The 15040-nt window shown below is 51.6% G+C and overlaps 1 protein-coding gene across 2 annotated transcripts in view; it reads right to left on the minus strand.

The window, feature by feature from the left end:
• WSCD2 (WSC domain containing 2) overlaps positions 1-15040 on the minus strand; it is a 799558-nt gene that overhangs the window by 612295 nt on the left and 172223 nt on the right. The window contains exon 3 of one of the 2 annotated variants that reach the window (XM_077292392.1): positions 11983-12024. The exons of the other annotated variant lie outside the window; for it this stretch is intronic. The gene's annotated coding sequence lies outside the window, so the exon portion shown is untranslated. The remainder of the gene's footprint in view (positions 1-11982; positions 12025-15040) is intronic. 2 annotated transcript variants of the gene reach the window in all.

Consider the following 15040-nt stretch of genomic DNA (forward strand, 5'->3'; position numbering starts at 1 on the left):
ACCACAGGAGCGTCACCATGAATTCCCTGACAACCCCAACTTGACACCGACATAGCTTTCCAATCCAGGACTGGATTATGAGTCTGCAACCATGGTAGACCCAACACGACGACATCATGCAAATTATGCAGTACAAGAAAGTGAATCACCTCCCGATGAACAGGAGTCATGCACATGGTCACTTGTGTCCAGTACTGAGGTCTATTCGTAGCCAATGGTGTAGAATCAATTCCCCTTAGTGGAATAGGGAATTTTAAAGGCTCCAAATCAAAACCACAGCGCCTGGCAAATGACCAATCCATCAGACTCAGGGCGGCACCTGAATCTACAAAAGCATTAACTGGGTAAGATGACAGGGAACAAATCAGGGTAACAGACAAAATGAACGTAGGCTGTAAAGTACCAATGGTGACAGATTCATCAACCTTTTTTTTGCGCTTAGAGCATGCTGAGATAACATGAGCTGAGTCACCACAGTAAAAGCACAACCCATTTTGCCGTCTATAATTTTGCCGTTCACTTCTGGTCAGAATTCTGTCACATTGCATAGATTCAGGTGTCTGTTCAGAAGACACCGCCAAATGGTGCACAGGTTTGCGCTCCCGCAAACGCCGATCAATCTGAATGGCCAGAGTCATTGACTCATTCAGACCTGCAGGCGTAGGGAACCCCACCATGACATTCTTAATGGCTTCAGAAAGACCTTCTCTGAAATTTGCAGCCAGGGCTCACTCATTCCACTGAGTAAGCACCGACCATTTCCGAAATTTCTGGCAGTACACCTCTGCTTCATCTTGCCCCTGCGAGAGGGCCAATAACGTTCTTTCAGCCTGGTTCTCAAGATTAGGTTCCTCATAGAGCAATCCAAGGGCTAGAAAAAATGCATCTACACTAAGCAATGCAGGATCCCCTGGCGCCAATGCGAAGGCGCAATCTTGGGGGTTACCACGCAAAAAGGAAATGATAATCTTAACTTGCTGAACGGCATCACCAGAGGAACGAGGTTTCAAAGAAAGAAACAACTTACAATTGTTCCTAAAATTCAGGAACCTAGATCTATCTCCAGAAAACAACTCCGGAATAGGTATTCTAGGCTCTGACATAGGACTGTGAACAACAAAATCCTGAATACTTTGAACCCTAGCAGCAAGATGATCCAGACTGGAAGCCAAGCTCTGGACATCCATGTCAGCAGCTGAACTCAGAGCCACACCAAGATTAAGAGGAGGAGAGAAGCAGCAACAGCAGCTAGACACACGGCAACAAAAAAAAAAAATGTCTCAAGGCTTCTTTTCTCCTGCTTCTGCCATGCAATTAACAATTTACTGGCCGGCTGTACTGTTATGATCCCAAGTGGCGGAGGATCACAAATAGATCAGAAAGCTGATTAAACTAAGGACGAGCTCTAGGGAGATGGTAACTGGACTGATCACAAATCTGAACCTATCCAAAACAACTAGAGGTAGCCGGTGAACGTGCCTAAAAAATTCTTAGACATCTCGAGCCAGCCTGAGGAACTAGCTACCCCTAAAGAGAAAGAAAGACCTCGCTTGCCTCCAGAGAAATAATCCCCAAAGATATAGAAGCCCCCAACAAATATTAACGGTGAAGTAAGAAGAAGGCACATACATAGGGATGAAATCAGATTCAGCAAAAGAGGCCCACTAGTACTAGAAAGCAGAAAATAGAGCAGGGGTCTATGCGATCAATAAAAAACCCTTACAAAATATCCATCCTGAGATTTCAAGAACCCACACACCAACTAACGGTGTGTGGGGAGAAACTCAGCCCACTAGAGCAACCAGCAAGCGAGGAAATTACATTTTAGCAAGCTGGAACAGAAAACATGATAAACACTGCTGATCAAAAAATGAGCAAACAAAACTTAGCTTATCCTGGATGGACTGGGAGCAAGGTAGTCAGAAGGAATCTGAGTAGCACTGATTACATCGACAGCCGGCCACAAGTGGAAGTAAAACAGAGCTATATAGGAACCTCCCAGAGGATAACGAACCAGCTGATAGCCAGAGACAGCAGGATAACAAACAAAGCCACCAGGGGGAGCCCAAAGCAAAAGTCACACCATACCACCAGTGACCACAAGAGGGAGCCCGAAAACAGAGTTCACAACACATACCCCTAGGTGTTCGGACATTCCCTCTTATTAACCACGCCTGCTCTCTGTCTTCAGTGCGTAACTCTGCCGACCTCTGTCACCTGTCACCTCCATGTCCGGCGGCCTGTGCCCAAGCGCTGACACACGAGACATGCTTACCTGTGCCACGTGCATTCCTTCCATGTGCACCATCCAGACTGTACCACCAGTCACAGGATCGGATTGCCATTGCCATACCCAGCTTTCCTGGTGGCAAAGTCATGGCACCAGCTCTCCTGGTGGTGATCACGCAGTACCTCTCCCAATAGTCATTGTACCCAGCTTTTCTAATAGTAACTGCAACTCAGCTTTCTGAGGCAGCCAGTAATCCACTATCAAGTCAACAAATAAGGTAACAAATCATTGCTATATCACTACGTTAGTTACGAAAACGTAGCGGCACATAGATGGTGTATATCTATATGACACTCAAGCGGTGGGGGTAACATTTCTATCCATTTTTAGCCATAAAAGGATCCCACTAATGCCACAGATTTTTTTGACTATACGATTTTATTAACAAACATTCTCCTTGTGGCCATTCATATATTTATGTACTGCTGGAATTAGGCAACTATATGCTCCTACAGCGCTCAACTGAGGTGACACTATTTCTTTGCTGATAATACAAGAAAATTGTTGCCGCAATTTACTCTATCTCCCCAGCGGCACCATTGTAGTGCTCATTTACACATTAATGTATTCATGGTGAGAATTTTTGCAATTGTCTCACACTGTGATTGGTTTTCAAGCACCGTTTGGTTTCTTATTCTGTTTAGACATTCACTTTTTAAATCAAACACTCTCCTTGTGAAATAAAAATAACATATACTCACCTCCCACACTGGCGTCATCCCAGCGATGTGGCTCCGGATCAAATGGGGCTCACTTGACATTGTTATGGCACATGTGATCTGTTGCTAATGATTGGCTGCAGGGTTTATATTTCATAATAATATAACAAGACATTGCTGAACTCAAGTATATGTCACAATGTTCTACAGCCAAATAGGTTCATAGACTCTTAAATTTGCTGACTTGCTCTAATTTTGATGATCCAGAGGATGTTATAATCACTAATGACACTTTTCATGCAGGCTTATAGAAACATTGCATCTTTATTATTGCATTGTTAGTAGCCAGTCCATTACATCATCTATTTAGTCTGTTGACTCCTTCAGTATACTGTCATCTTAGGGTGACCAATCAAAAAAATGCCAGACTAATCTAATATCCTTCTATGATGGAATCACTGACATGGTGGATAAGGGAAATGTGGTAGATACAGTATATCTTGACTTCAGCAAAATATTTGATATATCACACTATTATTATTGAAAAAATGACCAAATATGGGATTGAAAAGGCTACAGTTAGGTGGATTCATAACTGGCTCAGTGATCAAACTCAAAGTGTGGGAATAAATGGTTGCAAAATGGGGAGAGTTTTTTCTGAAAATGAAGCTAAGCACTATGCACTTTCTAGGAGACACCTACCACTGTAGGATACTCCTTTATTGATTTGAATATATTTTTCGGTCACTCTGCATTTTATTTGAATAGAGGCAATTCATGTTGTAATAATACATTTTTCTTTTTTCTTCTCTTATACAAGTAAGGCTGCCGTCACACTAGCAGTATTTGGTCAGTATTTTACATCAGTATTTGTAAGCCAAAACCAGGAGTGGGTGATAAATGCAGAAGTTGTGCATATGTTTCTATTATACTTTACCTCTAATTGTTCCACTCCTGGTTTTGGCTTACAAATACTGATGCAAAATACTGACCAAATACTGCTAGTGTGACGGCAGCCTTACACTCCCCAGATGACATCTCACTACTGAGAAAGAAACACATTGGGAGGGATTCTTTTTTTGGGGTGACTATTATAGCCATACTTGAGTAGTACCTTTGTTAGGGTGGGAGTAAATACATGGCGCATGACAGGGTAGACTAAGGTTAAACACTGGATCCAGCTACCCCTGGAACCTTCAAAGAATTGGAGACCACCATTTAGTTTGTCTTACATGTATTTAAGGCACCATTAACTATGGTCATTTTGTAGTTGATGTAAGTGTACTCACTATTGTTGGTTGTCAACTGTCCCTGTTATGAACTGGTGGCCTAGGAGCAGCATGGACGAGCTCTGGAGTAGGTGGCCTCTATACTGACCGCAGACCCTGAACTTAACACATCAACTAGAAGTAGCCGTGGGATGTTCCTGTCACTCCCTAGACACCTCGTCACGGCCGGAGGACTAATTACACCTAAAGAAAGAAACAGGAATACTATCTTGCCTCAGAGAAAATTCCCAAAGGAAAGGCAGCCCCCCACAAATATTGACTGTGAGAGGAGAGGGAAATTACAAACGCAGACTGAAAACAGAATTTAGCAAAGGAGGCCACGCTACCTAGAAAGAAAAGACAGGAAAGAGTACTGTGCGGTCAGTATAAAAAAATACTACAAAATCCACCACAGCGAATACAAAAATCTCCACACCTAACAAACGGCATGGAGGGTAACTCTGTGACTCCAGAGCTTCCAACTTGGCTGAGTAAATCTTAACACAGACAAAGCTGGAAAAGAAAAAACATAGCAATTCACAGAACTATTGAGTCCACCGCATGTGGACTGCAAAACAGAGCCAGGACTTATCTTTGATGATTTCGACAATCCAGAAGGAGAAACCAAGCAGAGATGTGGATCCCTAGAAAACAATGGACAACTGGCACTCAATAAAGGAAGGAGCCAGACTAAATAGCCCCGTCCAAAGTGGAAGCAGCTGATGACTGTTGTGAAGGACAAACAGCAGCACTACCACTTATAACCACCGGAGGGAGCCTAAGAGCAGAACCCACAACAGAATTCACAACATGTCCCCTAGTGTTTTATTAGAGAGAAATTATAAGTTATGTTTTTATAGAATTTTTCTATGCTGTTTATATATAACTAGATGGCAGCCCGATTCTAAAGAATCGGGAGTCTAGAATCCATATATACTTTATTTATTCAAATGTAAGAATAATACAATTAATAAATAATAGTAAGAAAGAACAAAAAATGGCTGCACTCACCAGCTCTTGACAATTCTTGACAGTACGGCACATTTCTGATTGGTCGCTCGCGGCAGGCGGCAACCAATCAGAAAAGTGCCGCGCACCACGAAGGCATATATCTTTGTCCACCCTGAGCGGGTGTAGGACGCTGGTGACGTCACTTATCTCCGGACAAAGCCACGGAAGTTGGCACAAATTGCCGGAAGTAGTATTCTAGGCAATTATATATTAGATTTTAATGTTACCAGTGTTTACCTTTGAACGTTTATATTGTATTGTCCTGTCACCAGCCATGTGTACGATTATCGGCCGAAAGCCTCTCTGGAACCAATAATCACCCCATGTAAAGGTATCTTTATAAGTTAAAGATTCAGAATACTATGACTTTTATCATATCCTGAACAGTCAAGTTTTTTATGAACCGTTAAGGTTTTCTGGTTGAAGTAAAAAAAAACTCTGAGTGTTTACAGTTTGAAACCATAAAATGTTGAAAAATTATGTCATTCTTGAGTATATCACTCAATGGTGCTCATAAACGTGTCAAATTTGATCTATAATATACTTTAATATACGTTACTTTAATCTTTAATATACTTAAGAACAGGGCCCCAGACATCACACAGGGGGTCTGAAACACCGCACAGTGGTCCAAAATATCGCTGTGCTCTGCCTGGGGCCCCTGTGCTCTGCCTGGGGCCCCATATGCTGCCTGGGGCCCCTGTGCTCTGCCTGGGGCCCATGTGCTCTGCCTGGGGCCCCATGTTCTGCCTGGGGCCCCTGTGCTCTGCCTGGGGCCACTGTGCTCTGCCTGGGGCCCCATATGCTGCCTGGGGCCCCTGTGCTCTGCCTGGGGCCCCATATGCTGCCTGGGGCCCCTGTGCTCTGCCTGGGGCCCCATAGGCTGCCTGGGGCCCATGTGCTCTACTTGGGACCACTGTGCTCTGCCTGGGGCCCCATATGCTGCCTGGGGCCCCTGTGCTCTGCCTGGGGCCCCTGTGCTCTGCCTGGGGCCCCATGTTCTGCCTGGGGCCACTGTGCTCTGCCTGGGGCCCCATATGCTGCCTGGGGCCCCTGTGCTCTGCCTGGGGCCACTGTGCTCTGCCTGGGACCCCATATGCTGCCTGGGGCCCCTGTGCTCTGCCTGGGGCCCCATATGCTGCCTGGGGCCCCTGTGCTCTGCCTGGGGCCCCTGTGCTCTGCCTGGGGCCACTGTGCTCTGCCTGGGGCCCCATATGCTGCCTGGGGCCCCTGTGCTGTGCCTGGGGCCCCATATGCTGCCTGGAGCCCCTGTGCTCTGCCTGGGGCCCCTGTGCTCTGCCTGGGGCCCCATGTTCTGCCTGGGTCCCCTGTGCTCTGCCTGGGGCCCCATGTTCTGCCTGGGGCACCTGTGCTCTGCCTGGGGCCACTGTGCTCTGCCTGGGGCCCGATGTTCTGCCTTGGGCCCCTGTGCTCTGCCTGGGACCACTGTGCTCTGCCTGGGGCCCCATATGCTGCCTGGGGCCCCTGTGCTCTGCCTGGGGCCACTGTGCTCTGCCTGGGGCCCCATATGCTGCCTGGGGCCACTGTGCTCTGCCTGGGGCCCCATATGCTGCCTGGGGCCCCTGTGCTCTGCCTGGGGCCCCATATGCTGCCTGGGGCCCCTGTGCTCTGCCTGGGGCCCCATGTTCTGCCTGGGGCCCCTGTGCTCTGCCTGGGGCCACTGTGCTCTGCCTGGGGCCCCATATGCTGCCTGGGGCCCCTGTGCTCTGCCTGGGGCCCCATATGCTGCCTGGGGCCCCTGTGCTCTGCCTGAGGCCCCTGTGCTCTGCCTGGGGCCCCATATGCTGCCTGGGGCCCCTGTGCTCTGCCTGGGGCCCCTGTGCTCTGCCTGGGGCCCCGTGTTCTGCCTGGGGCCCCTGTGCTCTGCCTGGGGCCACTGTGCTCTGCCTGGGGCCCCATATGCTGCCTAGGGCCCCTGTGCTCTGCCTGGGGCCCCATATGCTGCCTGGGGCCCCTGTGCTCTGCCTGGGGCCACTGTGCTCTGCCTGGGGCCCCATATGCTGCCTGGGGCCCCTGTGCTCTGCCTGGGGCCCCATAGGCTGCCTGGGGCCCCTGTGCTCTGCCTGGGACCACTGTGCTCTGCCTGGGGCCCCATATGCTGCCTGGGGCCCCTGTGCTCTGCCTGGGGCCACTGTGCTCTGCCTGGGGCCCCATATGCTGCCTGGGGCCCCTGTGCTCTGCCTGGGTGTAGGACACTGGTGACGTCACTTATCTCCAGACATTAGCTCCGGACATTAGCTCCGGACATTAGCTCCGGACAAAGCCACGGAAGTTGGCACAAATTGCAGGAAGTAGTATTCTAGGCAATTATATATTAGATGGGCATTTCCTGAAGGAAATACATGGTGCTTGAACAGCGCTACCAGCTTTACAGCAGCACTTTTCACACACGGGACTGGGGGGCGCGCTTACTTTTGCACCCGGGGCCGGGGGCGCGCTTACTTTTGCACCCGGGGGCGCACTTACTTTTGCACCCGGGGGCGCACTTACTTTTGCACCCGGGGGCGCACTTACTTTTGCACCCGGGGGCGCACTTACTTTTGCACCCGGGGGCGCACTTACTTTTGCACCCGGGGGCGCACTTACTTTTGCACCCGGGGGCGCACTTACTTTTGGGGGCGCTCTTACTTTTGGTGGGCGGGGCTCCTCGGACTCCGATTTGGTTGGTGGGGCCCCTCGTCCTCCGATTTGGTGGGTGGGGACCCTCGGCCTCCGATTTGGTGGCCGGGGACCGGCCTCCGATTTGGTGGGCGGGGACCCTCGGCCTCCGATTTGGTGGGCGGGGACCCTCGACCTCCGATTTGGTGGGCGGGGACCCTCGGCCTCCGATTTGGTGGGCGGGGACCCTCGGCCTCCGATTTGGTGGGCGGGGACCCTCGGCCTCCAATTTGGTGGGCGGGGACCCTCGGCCTCCGATTTGGTGGGCGGGGACCCTCGGCCTCCGATTTGGTGGGCGGGGCCCCTCGGCCTCCGATTTGGTGGGCGGGGCCCCTCGGCCTCCGATTTGGTGGGCGGGGCCCCTCGGCCTCCGCTTTGGTGGGCGGGGCCGGGCCCCTCGGCCTCCGCCTTGGTGGGCGGGGCCGCTCGGCCTTCGATTTGGTGGGCGGGGTTCCTCGGCCTCCGATTTGGTTGGCGGGGCCCCTCGGCCTCCGATTTGGTTGGCGGGGCCCCTCGGCCTCCGATTTGGTGGGCGGGGACTCTCGGCTTCCGATTTGGTGGGCGGGGACCCTCGGCCTCCGATTTGGTGGGCAGGGACCCTCGGCCTTCGATTTGGTGGGCGGGGCCCCTCGGCCTCCGATTTGGTTGGTGTGGACCCTCGGCCTCCGATTTCGTGGGCGGGGACCCTCGGCCTCCGATTTGGTGGGCGGGGACCCTCGGCCTCCGATTTGGTGGGCGGGGACCCTCGGCCTCCGATTTGGTGGGCGGGGCCCCTCGGCCTCCGATTTGGTTGGTGTGGACCCTCGGCCTCCGATTTGGTGGGCGGGGACCCTCGGTCTCCGATTTGGTGGGCGGGGCCCATCGGCCTCCGATGTGGTGGGCGGGGACCCTCGGCCTCCGATTTGGTGGGCGGGGACCCTCGGCCTCCGATTTGGTTGGTGTGGACCCTCGGCCTCCGATTTGGTTGGCGGGGACCCTCGGTCTCCGATTTGGTGGGCGGGGCCCATCGGCCTCCGATGTGGTGGGCGTGGCCCCTCGGCCTCCGATTTGGTGGGCGGGGACCCCTGGCCTCCGATTTGGTGGGCGGGGACCCTCGGCCTCCGATTTGGTGGGCGGGGACCCTCGGCCTCCGATTTGGTGGGCGGGGACCCTCGGCCTCCGATTTGGTGGGCGGGGACCCTCGGCCTCCGATTTGGTGGGCGGGGACCCTCGGCCTCCGATTTGGTGGGCGGGGACCCTCGGCCTCCGATTTGGTGGGTGGGGACCCTCGGCCTCCGATTTGGTGGGCAGGGTCCCTCGGCCTCCAATTTGGTGGGCGGGGCCCGTCGGCCTCCGATTTGGTGGGCGGGGCCCCTCGGCCTCCGATTTGGTGGGCGGGGACCCTCGGCCTCCGATTTGGTGGGCGGGGACCCTCGGCCTCCGATGTGGTGGTCGGGGCCCCTCGGCCTCCGCTTTGGTGGGTGGGGCCGGGCCCCTCGGCCTCCGCTTTGGTGGGCGGGGCCGCTCGGCCTTCGATTTGTTTGGCGGGGCCCCTCGGCCTCCGATTTGGTTGGTGGGGCCCCTTATCCTCCGATTTGGTGGGCGGGGACTCTCGGCCTTCGATTTGGTGGGCGGGGACCCTCGGCCTCCGATTTGGTGGGTGGGGCCCCTCGGCCTCCGATTTGGTTGGCGGGGCCCCTCGGCCTCCGATTTGGTGGGCGGGGACCCTCGGCCTCCGATTTGGTGGGCGGGGCCCCTCGGCCTCCGATTTGGTTGGGGGGCCCCTCGGCCTCCGATTTGGTGGGCGGGGACCCTCGGCCTCCGATTTGGTGGGCGGGGACCCTCGGCCTCCGATTTGGTGGGCGGGGACCTTCGGCCTCCGATTTGGTGGGCGGGGACCCTCGGCCTCCGATTTGGTGGGCGGGGACCCTCGGCCTCCGATTTGGTGGGCGGGGCCCCTCGGCCTCTGATGTGGTGGGCGGGGCCCCTCGGCCTCCGCTTTGGTGGGTGGGGCCGGGCCCCTCGGCCTCCGCTTTGGTGGGCGGGGCCGCTCGGCCTTCGATTTGGTGGGCGGGGCTCCTCGGCCTCCGATTTGGTTGGCGAAGCCCCTCGGCCTCCGATTTGGTTGGCGGGGCCCCTCGGCCTCCGATTTGGTGGGCGGGGACTCTCGGCCTCCGATTTGGTGGGCGGTGACCCTCGGCCTCCGATTTGGTGGGCGGGGACCCTTGGCCTCCGATTTGGTGGGCGGGGCTCCTCGGCCTCCGATTTGGTGGGCGGGGACTCTCGGCCTCCAATTTGGTGGGCGGGGACCCTCGGCCTCCGATTTGGTGGGCGGGGACCCTCGGCATCCGATTTGGTGGGCGGGGACCCTTGGCCTCCGATTTGGTGGGCGGGGCCCCTCGGCCTCCGATTTGGTGGGCGGGGACCCTCGGCCTCCGATTTGGTTGGAGGGGCCCCTCGGCCTCCGATTTGGTGGGCGGGGACCCTCGGCCTCCGATTTGGTGGGCGGGGACCCTCGGCCTCCGATTTGGTGGGCGGGGACCCTCGGCCTCCGATTTGGTGGGCGGGGACCCTCGGCCTCCGATTTGGTGGGCGGGGACCCTCGGCCTCCGATTTGGTGGGCGGGGACCCTCGGCCTCCGATTTGGTGGGCGGGGCCCCTCGGCCTCTGATGTGGTGGGCGGGGCCCCTCGGCCTCCGCTTTGGTGGGCGGGGCCGGGCCCCTCGGCCTCCGCTTTGGTGGGCGGGGCCGCTCGGCCTTCGATTTGGTGGGCGGGGCTCCTCGGCCTCCGATTTGGTTGGCGAAGCCCCTCGGCCTCCGATTTGGTTGGCGGGGCCCCTCGGCCTCCGATTTGGTGGGCGGGGACTCTCGGCCTCCGATTTGGTGGGCGGTGACCCTCGGCCTCCGATTTGGTGGGCGGGGACCCTTGGCCTCCGATTTGGTGGGCGGGGCTCCTCGGCCTCCGATTTGGTGGGCGGGGACCCTCGGCCTCCGATTTGGTGGGCGGGGACCCTCGGCCTCCGATTTGGTGGGCGGGGACCCTCGGCATCTGATTTGGTGGGCGGGGACCCTTGGCCTCCGATTTGGTGGGCGGGGCCCCTCGGCCTCCGATGTGGTGGTCGGGGCCCCTCGGCCTCCGCTTTGGTGGGCGGGGCCGGGCCCCTCGGCCTCCGCTTTGGTGGGCGGGGCCGCTCGGCCTTCGATTCGGTGGGCGGGGCTCCTCGGCCTCCGATTTGGTTGGCGGGGCCCCTCGGCCTCCGATTTGGTGTGTGCTCTGCCTGGGGCCACTGTGTTCTGCCTGGGGCCCCATATGCTGCCTGGGGCCCCTGTGCTCTGCCTGGGGCCCCATATGCTGCCTGGGGCCCCTGTGCTCTGCCTGGGGCCCCATGTTCTGCCTGGGGCCCCTGTGCTCTGCCTGGGGCCACTGTGCTCTGCCTGGGTGTAGGACACTGGTGACGTCACTTATCTCCGGACATTAGCTCCGGACATTAGCTCCGGACAATAGCTCCGGACATTAGCTCCGGACAATAGCTCCGGACAATAGCTCCGGACAATACCTCCGGACATTAGCTCCGGACAAAGCCACGGAAGTTGGCACAAATTGCAGGAAGTAGTATTCTAGGCAATTATATATTAGATTCTGAAAAATCAGACCCCAATAGCATTATGAAGGGTCCACAGCTAATCCGCTCTATCCTGCACTAACTCAAATTTTGCAAGAATAGTGTTACTGACAAGTTCATTTTAAAAAATAACACAAGTATAAGAATACAGTTGCTAAATGTTATACAATTTATTAATACACTCTTGCTATAGAGACCTGTATCAGGCGACTCCATTTGCTATGTTGTCTTTAGAAATAGTATTATGCTTGTCTCAATTCATCAACATTTCCACCTGGATGATACATAACTGAGTATTTAACTACAAAAATACATGCCTGTGCAGTGCAACTCTAAGTTGATCACAAGGCATATGGCAAAACCATAATGCCTCCACTAAATTGTCATGAGTATAAGCAGAAACAGGAGCATCTGCGTTCCCAGTATTGGTTGTTTGAGATTTGATAACATTAAATTAGTAGGTTAAGTGGTACCTTAGGTGGTAGTGTAAAGGAGAGGAAGAGCTGTCGGCACTCCTGAAAAAAAAAAATTTGTATGAATGTAATGTATTCACCTGGTTTAGGTGTGGTTTTATATATTCTGTGTTGCAACTTTTAGTTAGCCTGTAGACAGCGTTAACTATTAGGGACCAACCCATGGTGGGAGGAGTTCAATGGGCGTGTTAGGACTTGTGTTCCTGTTAGTGAGGAGCAGTTGCAGAGAGACAGATTGTAAAGATAGAAAAGTCTACTGATTTCTATATGGCTGGTGTGCAGAGATTGAAGGAAGAATAAAAGGTTTCTTTCCAGCTAGAGCAAGTACAGCCAAAACATAATAGAACTGAAGGTAGGTTACAAAGGGCACTGTGTGGAAGATCTCGACTTTCTATTCTGACCAGGAGGGAACACGAATGTACACCTGGTAGTGGAGGATAAAAGAAGTGAAGGGCAGAGTTAGAAGTATTCTGTCACTTCTCCATAATATCAGTTGTGCCATCTAAATGCTATGTCTGCTATGTATAAGAAGGCGGCCTCTGTATGATGTACTAGAATCCTTCTCAAAGCATTGTGCCTGTTATTGAATGTTAAAGTTCAACTGAAGGATTTCCAGTAAAGATGTTTTTATTTTTTCACATCGGACTTTGGTGTCCCTGACTTCTAGCATGTTTTCAAGGTCCTCATAATCCAAACCACTTGTGGACTGAATAGGGGTCATCAACAAACCCCCAGATCGCTTAAACACACTCAGAGGTACAGCAACCGGGTGCTAAGGGACAGCAAAGAAAATCTCGCCGCAAAACAGTACCTGCTAGTATTTGATGATTTTCTTTAAGTGAAGACATGCCATAATTTAACATGGTGGCTCAGCGGTTAGCACTGCAGCCTTTCAGCACTGGGGTCCTGGGTTGAAATCCCACCAAGGGCAGCATCTGCAAGGAGTTTGTGTGTTCTCATGTTTGTGTGGGCTTTCTCTGGGTTCTCTGGTTTCCTCCCACACTCCAAAGGCAAAGTGGTAGGGAATCTAGATTGTGAGCCCCAATGGAGAAAGTTATAATTTCTGTAAAGCACAATAGTATTAATGGTGCTATAAAAGTGAGTAAAATAAATAAATTAATGTGACCACTGCAGCTAGTCACTAGCCTCAGCAGTGATTTTGGAATGTACAGTACATCACAAGGCCTCAGATGCCATTGATTGGTTGCAGCAATTGTGTGGCTGTTTATCAAGTATTGTCTTCAGGAAAATCAACAAAGTCAGGTGGGGACCACCAGAATGGCGTGATTTGAGCTATATTTATGTTATATTTAATTTAATCTTTAATTTTACTACATTTTCTCCTGTTAGATTAATTTATTTTCAAATATAATCCTTGCAAAAAAGCTAACCAAATAACTTTCATTTTATGCTATAAAAACTACAAAAAGGAGTTCCCAGTTGATTTTAGATGATAAAAAACGGTAATAACTAAGACAAATAGGACTCATTACTAATGAAGAAGCCTGGGAGGTTAACTAATGGGTCACAGTATATATCCTGAAATCTTTTACAATACCTGAGCGTGTCTGTGAACAGTAAACAGTGTCATTAGGAGCATATATTGAGTTTTAACCGAGTGCTTACTGCCTAACACACTTTCTGGTAACCATGGTGATTTAGCTGCTTTAAATGAATCCAGAACAATCTCTTTTTAAGACTTTCCCATCTAACAATTTTCTCCTACAATATCATACTTTTTATTTTACCTATAATATTTCTGGCAAAAAAAAAGACATTGCCAGGAAGTCCCAGCATCTTCATTAGAGAAGCTGCCAACAATTAACCTAAAAGGTCAATATTTAATTAACAAAACTACTGTTCAGGGCAATAATTGTGATTAGTTACAGGAGAAAATTGGTATTTCCGAAATTAGTTTTGCCTAGGCCTGTAGAAATCTAACAATATATTTTTATTTGTAAATGGGATTTGTACTTGTGGTGTTACAAATGATGCAAATGTTAACACTTTTTGTTCTTCTGGATAATAGGACATATCTACTGAACGTTAATAAACTATTCACATGACTTCTGGCAAAGCTATCTTATCTATCATATACTGTGTAACGTCACCTAATTCCATCTACCAGATTTTTTGCATTTCTAAGATCAATTTAATACATAAATCAATTTACCGTCCCTTGATTCGTAGCTGAATCTGTGGTGTGCATATGTGGCAGACAGACTTTCCCCATTACTGAGACAGGAAATGGCGACTGCTACAGATAAGATTCTTCTAGATAGAAGGAAGAGGAGGGAGGAGCTCTGCCTCTAGCTCCTCCCTCCTACTGTCTACGTAGAAGTGTATCCGTAGCAACTGCAATCGTCTATCTCAGTAGTGACAAAGTCTTATTTCTCAAATAAGATATATTACAAAGTTGCCTTTTTCATGTGTTTTATTGATTCATGAAATAAAAATTAAAACGACGATTACTTTTTAAGGCTACATTTACACTTGCCATGTTTTTTTGCGGCCCATTATTGCGGGCTTTTTTGCGGGCCATATCACTGCAAAAAAGGCGGTCTGTCGCAATAACAGACCGCAAAAAACTCGGCAAGTATAAAAGTAGCCTTAAAGAATAAAGAAAAAACTTAAGTCACGGTGCACTTCCGTTGTTTTTGCGGAACCCATTGATTTTCAATGTGGGCCGTGTCCGTACGCCGTGAAAAAGGATCGAGCAGGCTCGATCTTTTTTCACGGCTGCAAATACGGCCCTCACGGCCATACGGAACACGGTACACCGTGGAATTTTTGATGGCCGATTTTGCGGCCCATAGAAATCTATTGGGGCAGTAAAAACGGCCAGGAAAAAGTCTGATATATTATTGAAGTAAAAAGGTAAAACAGCACCAGTGTTTTCAGTGCTTTGCGTTAGTAAAGCAGCCAGATCTGAAAACTAAAGCATGCTTATGGATAGGTGTAGTGCTCAGCTATAAACAATCACATGCACTGCGGGCAGAAGAACAAAGAAAGTGGCACTCACCATTTAAATGAAAATTAAGTCCTTTTATTCCATATT

The sequence above is a fragment of the Ranitomeya variabilis genome, chromosome 1, assembly GCF_051348905.1.
Source record: "Ranitomeya variabilis isolate aRanVar5 chromosome 1, aRanVar5.hap1, whole genome shotgun sequence".
Classification (NCBI taxonomy): domain Eukaryota; kingdom Metazoa; phylum Chordata; class Amphibia; order Anura; family Dendrobatidae; genus Ranitomeya; species Ranitomeya variabilis.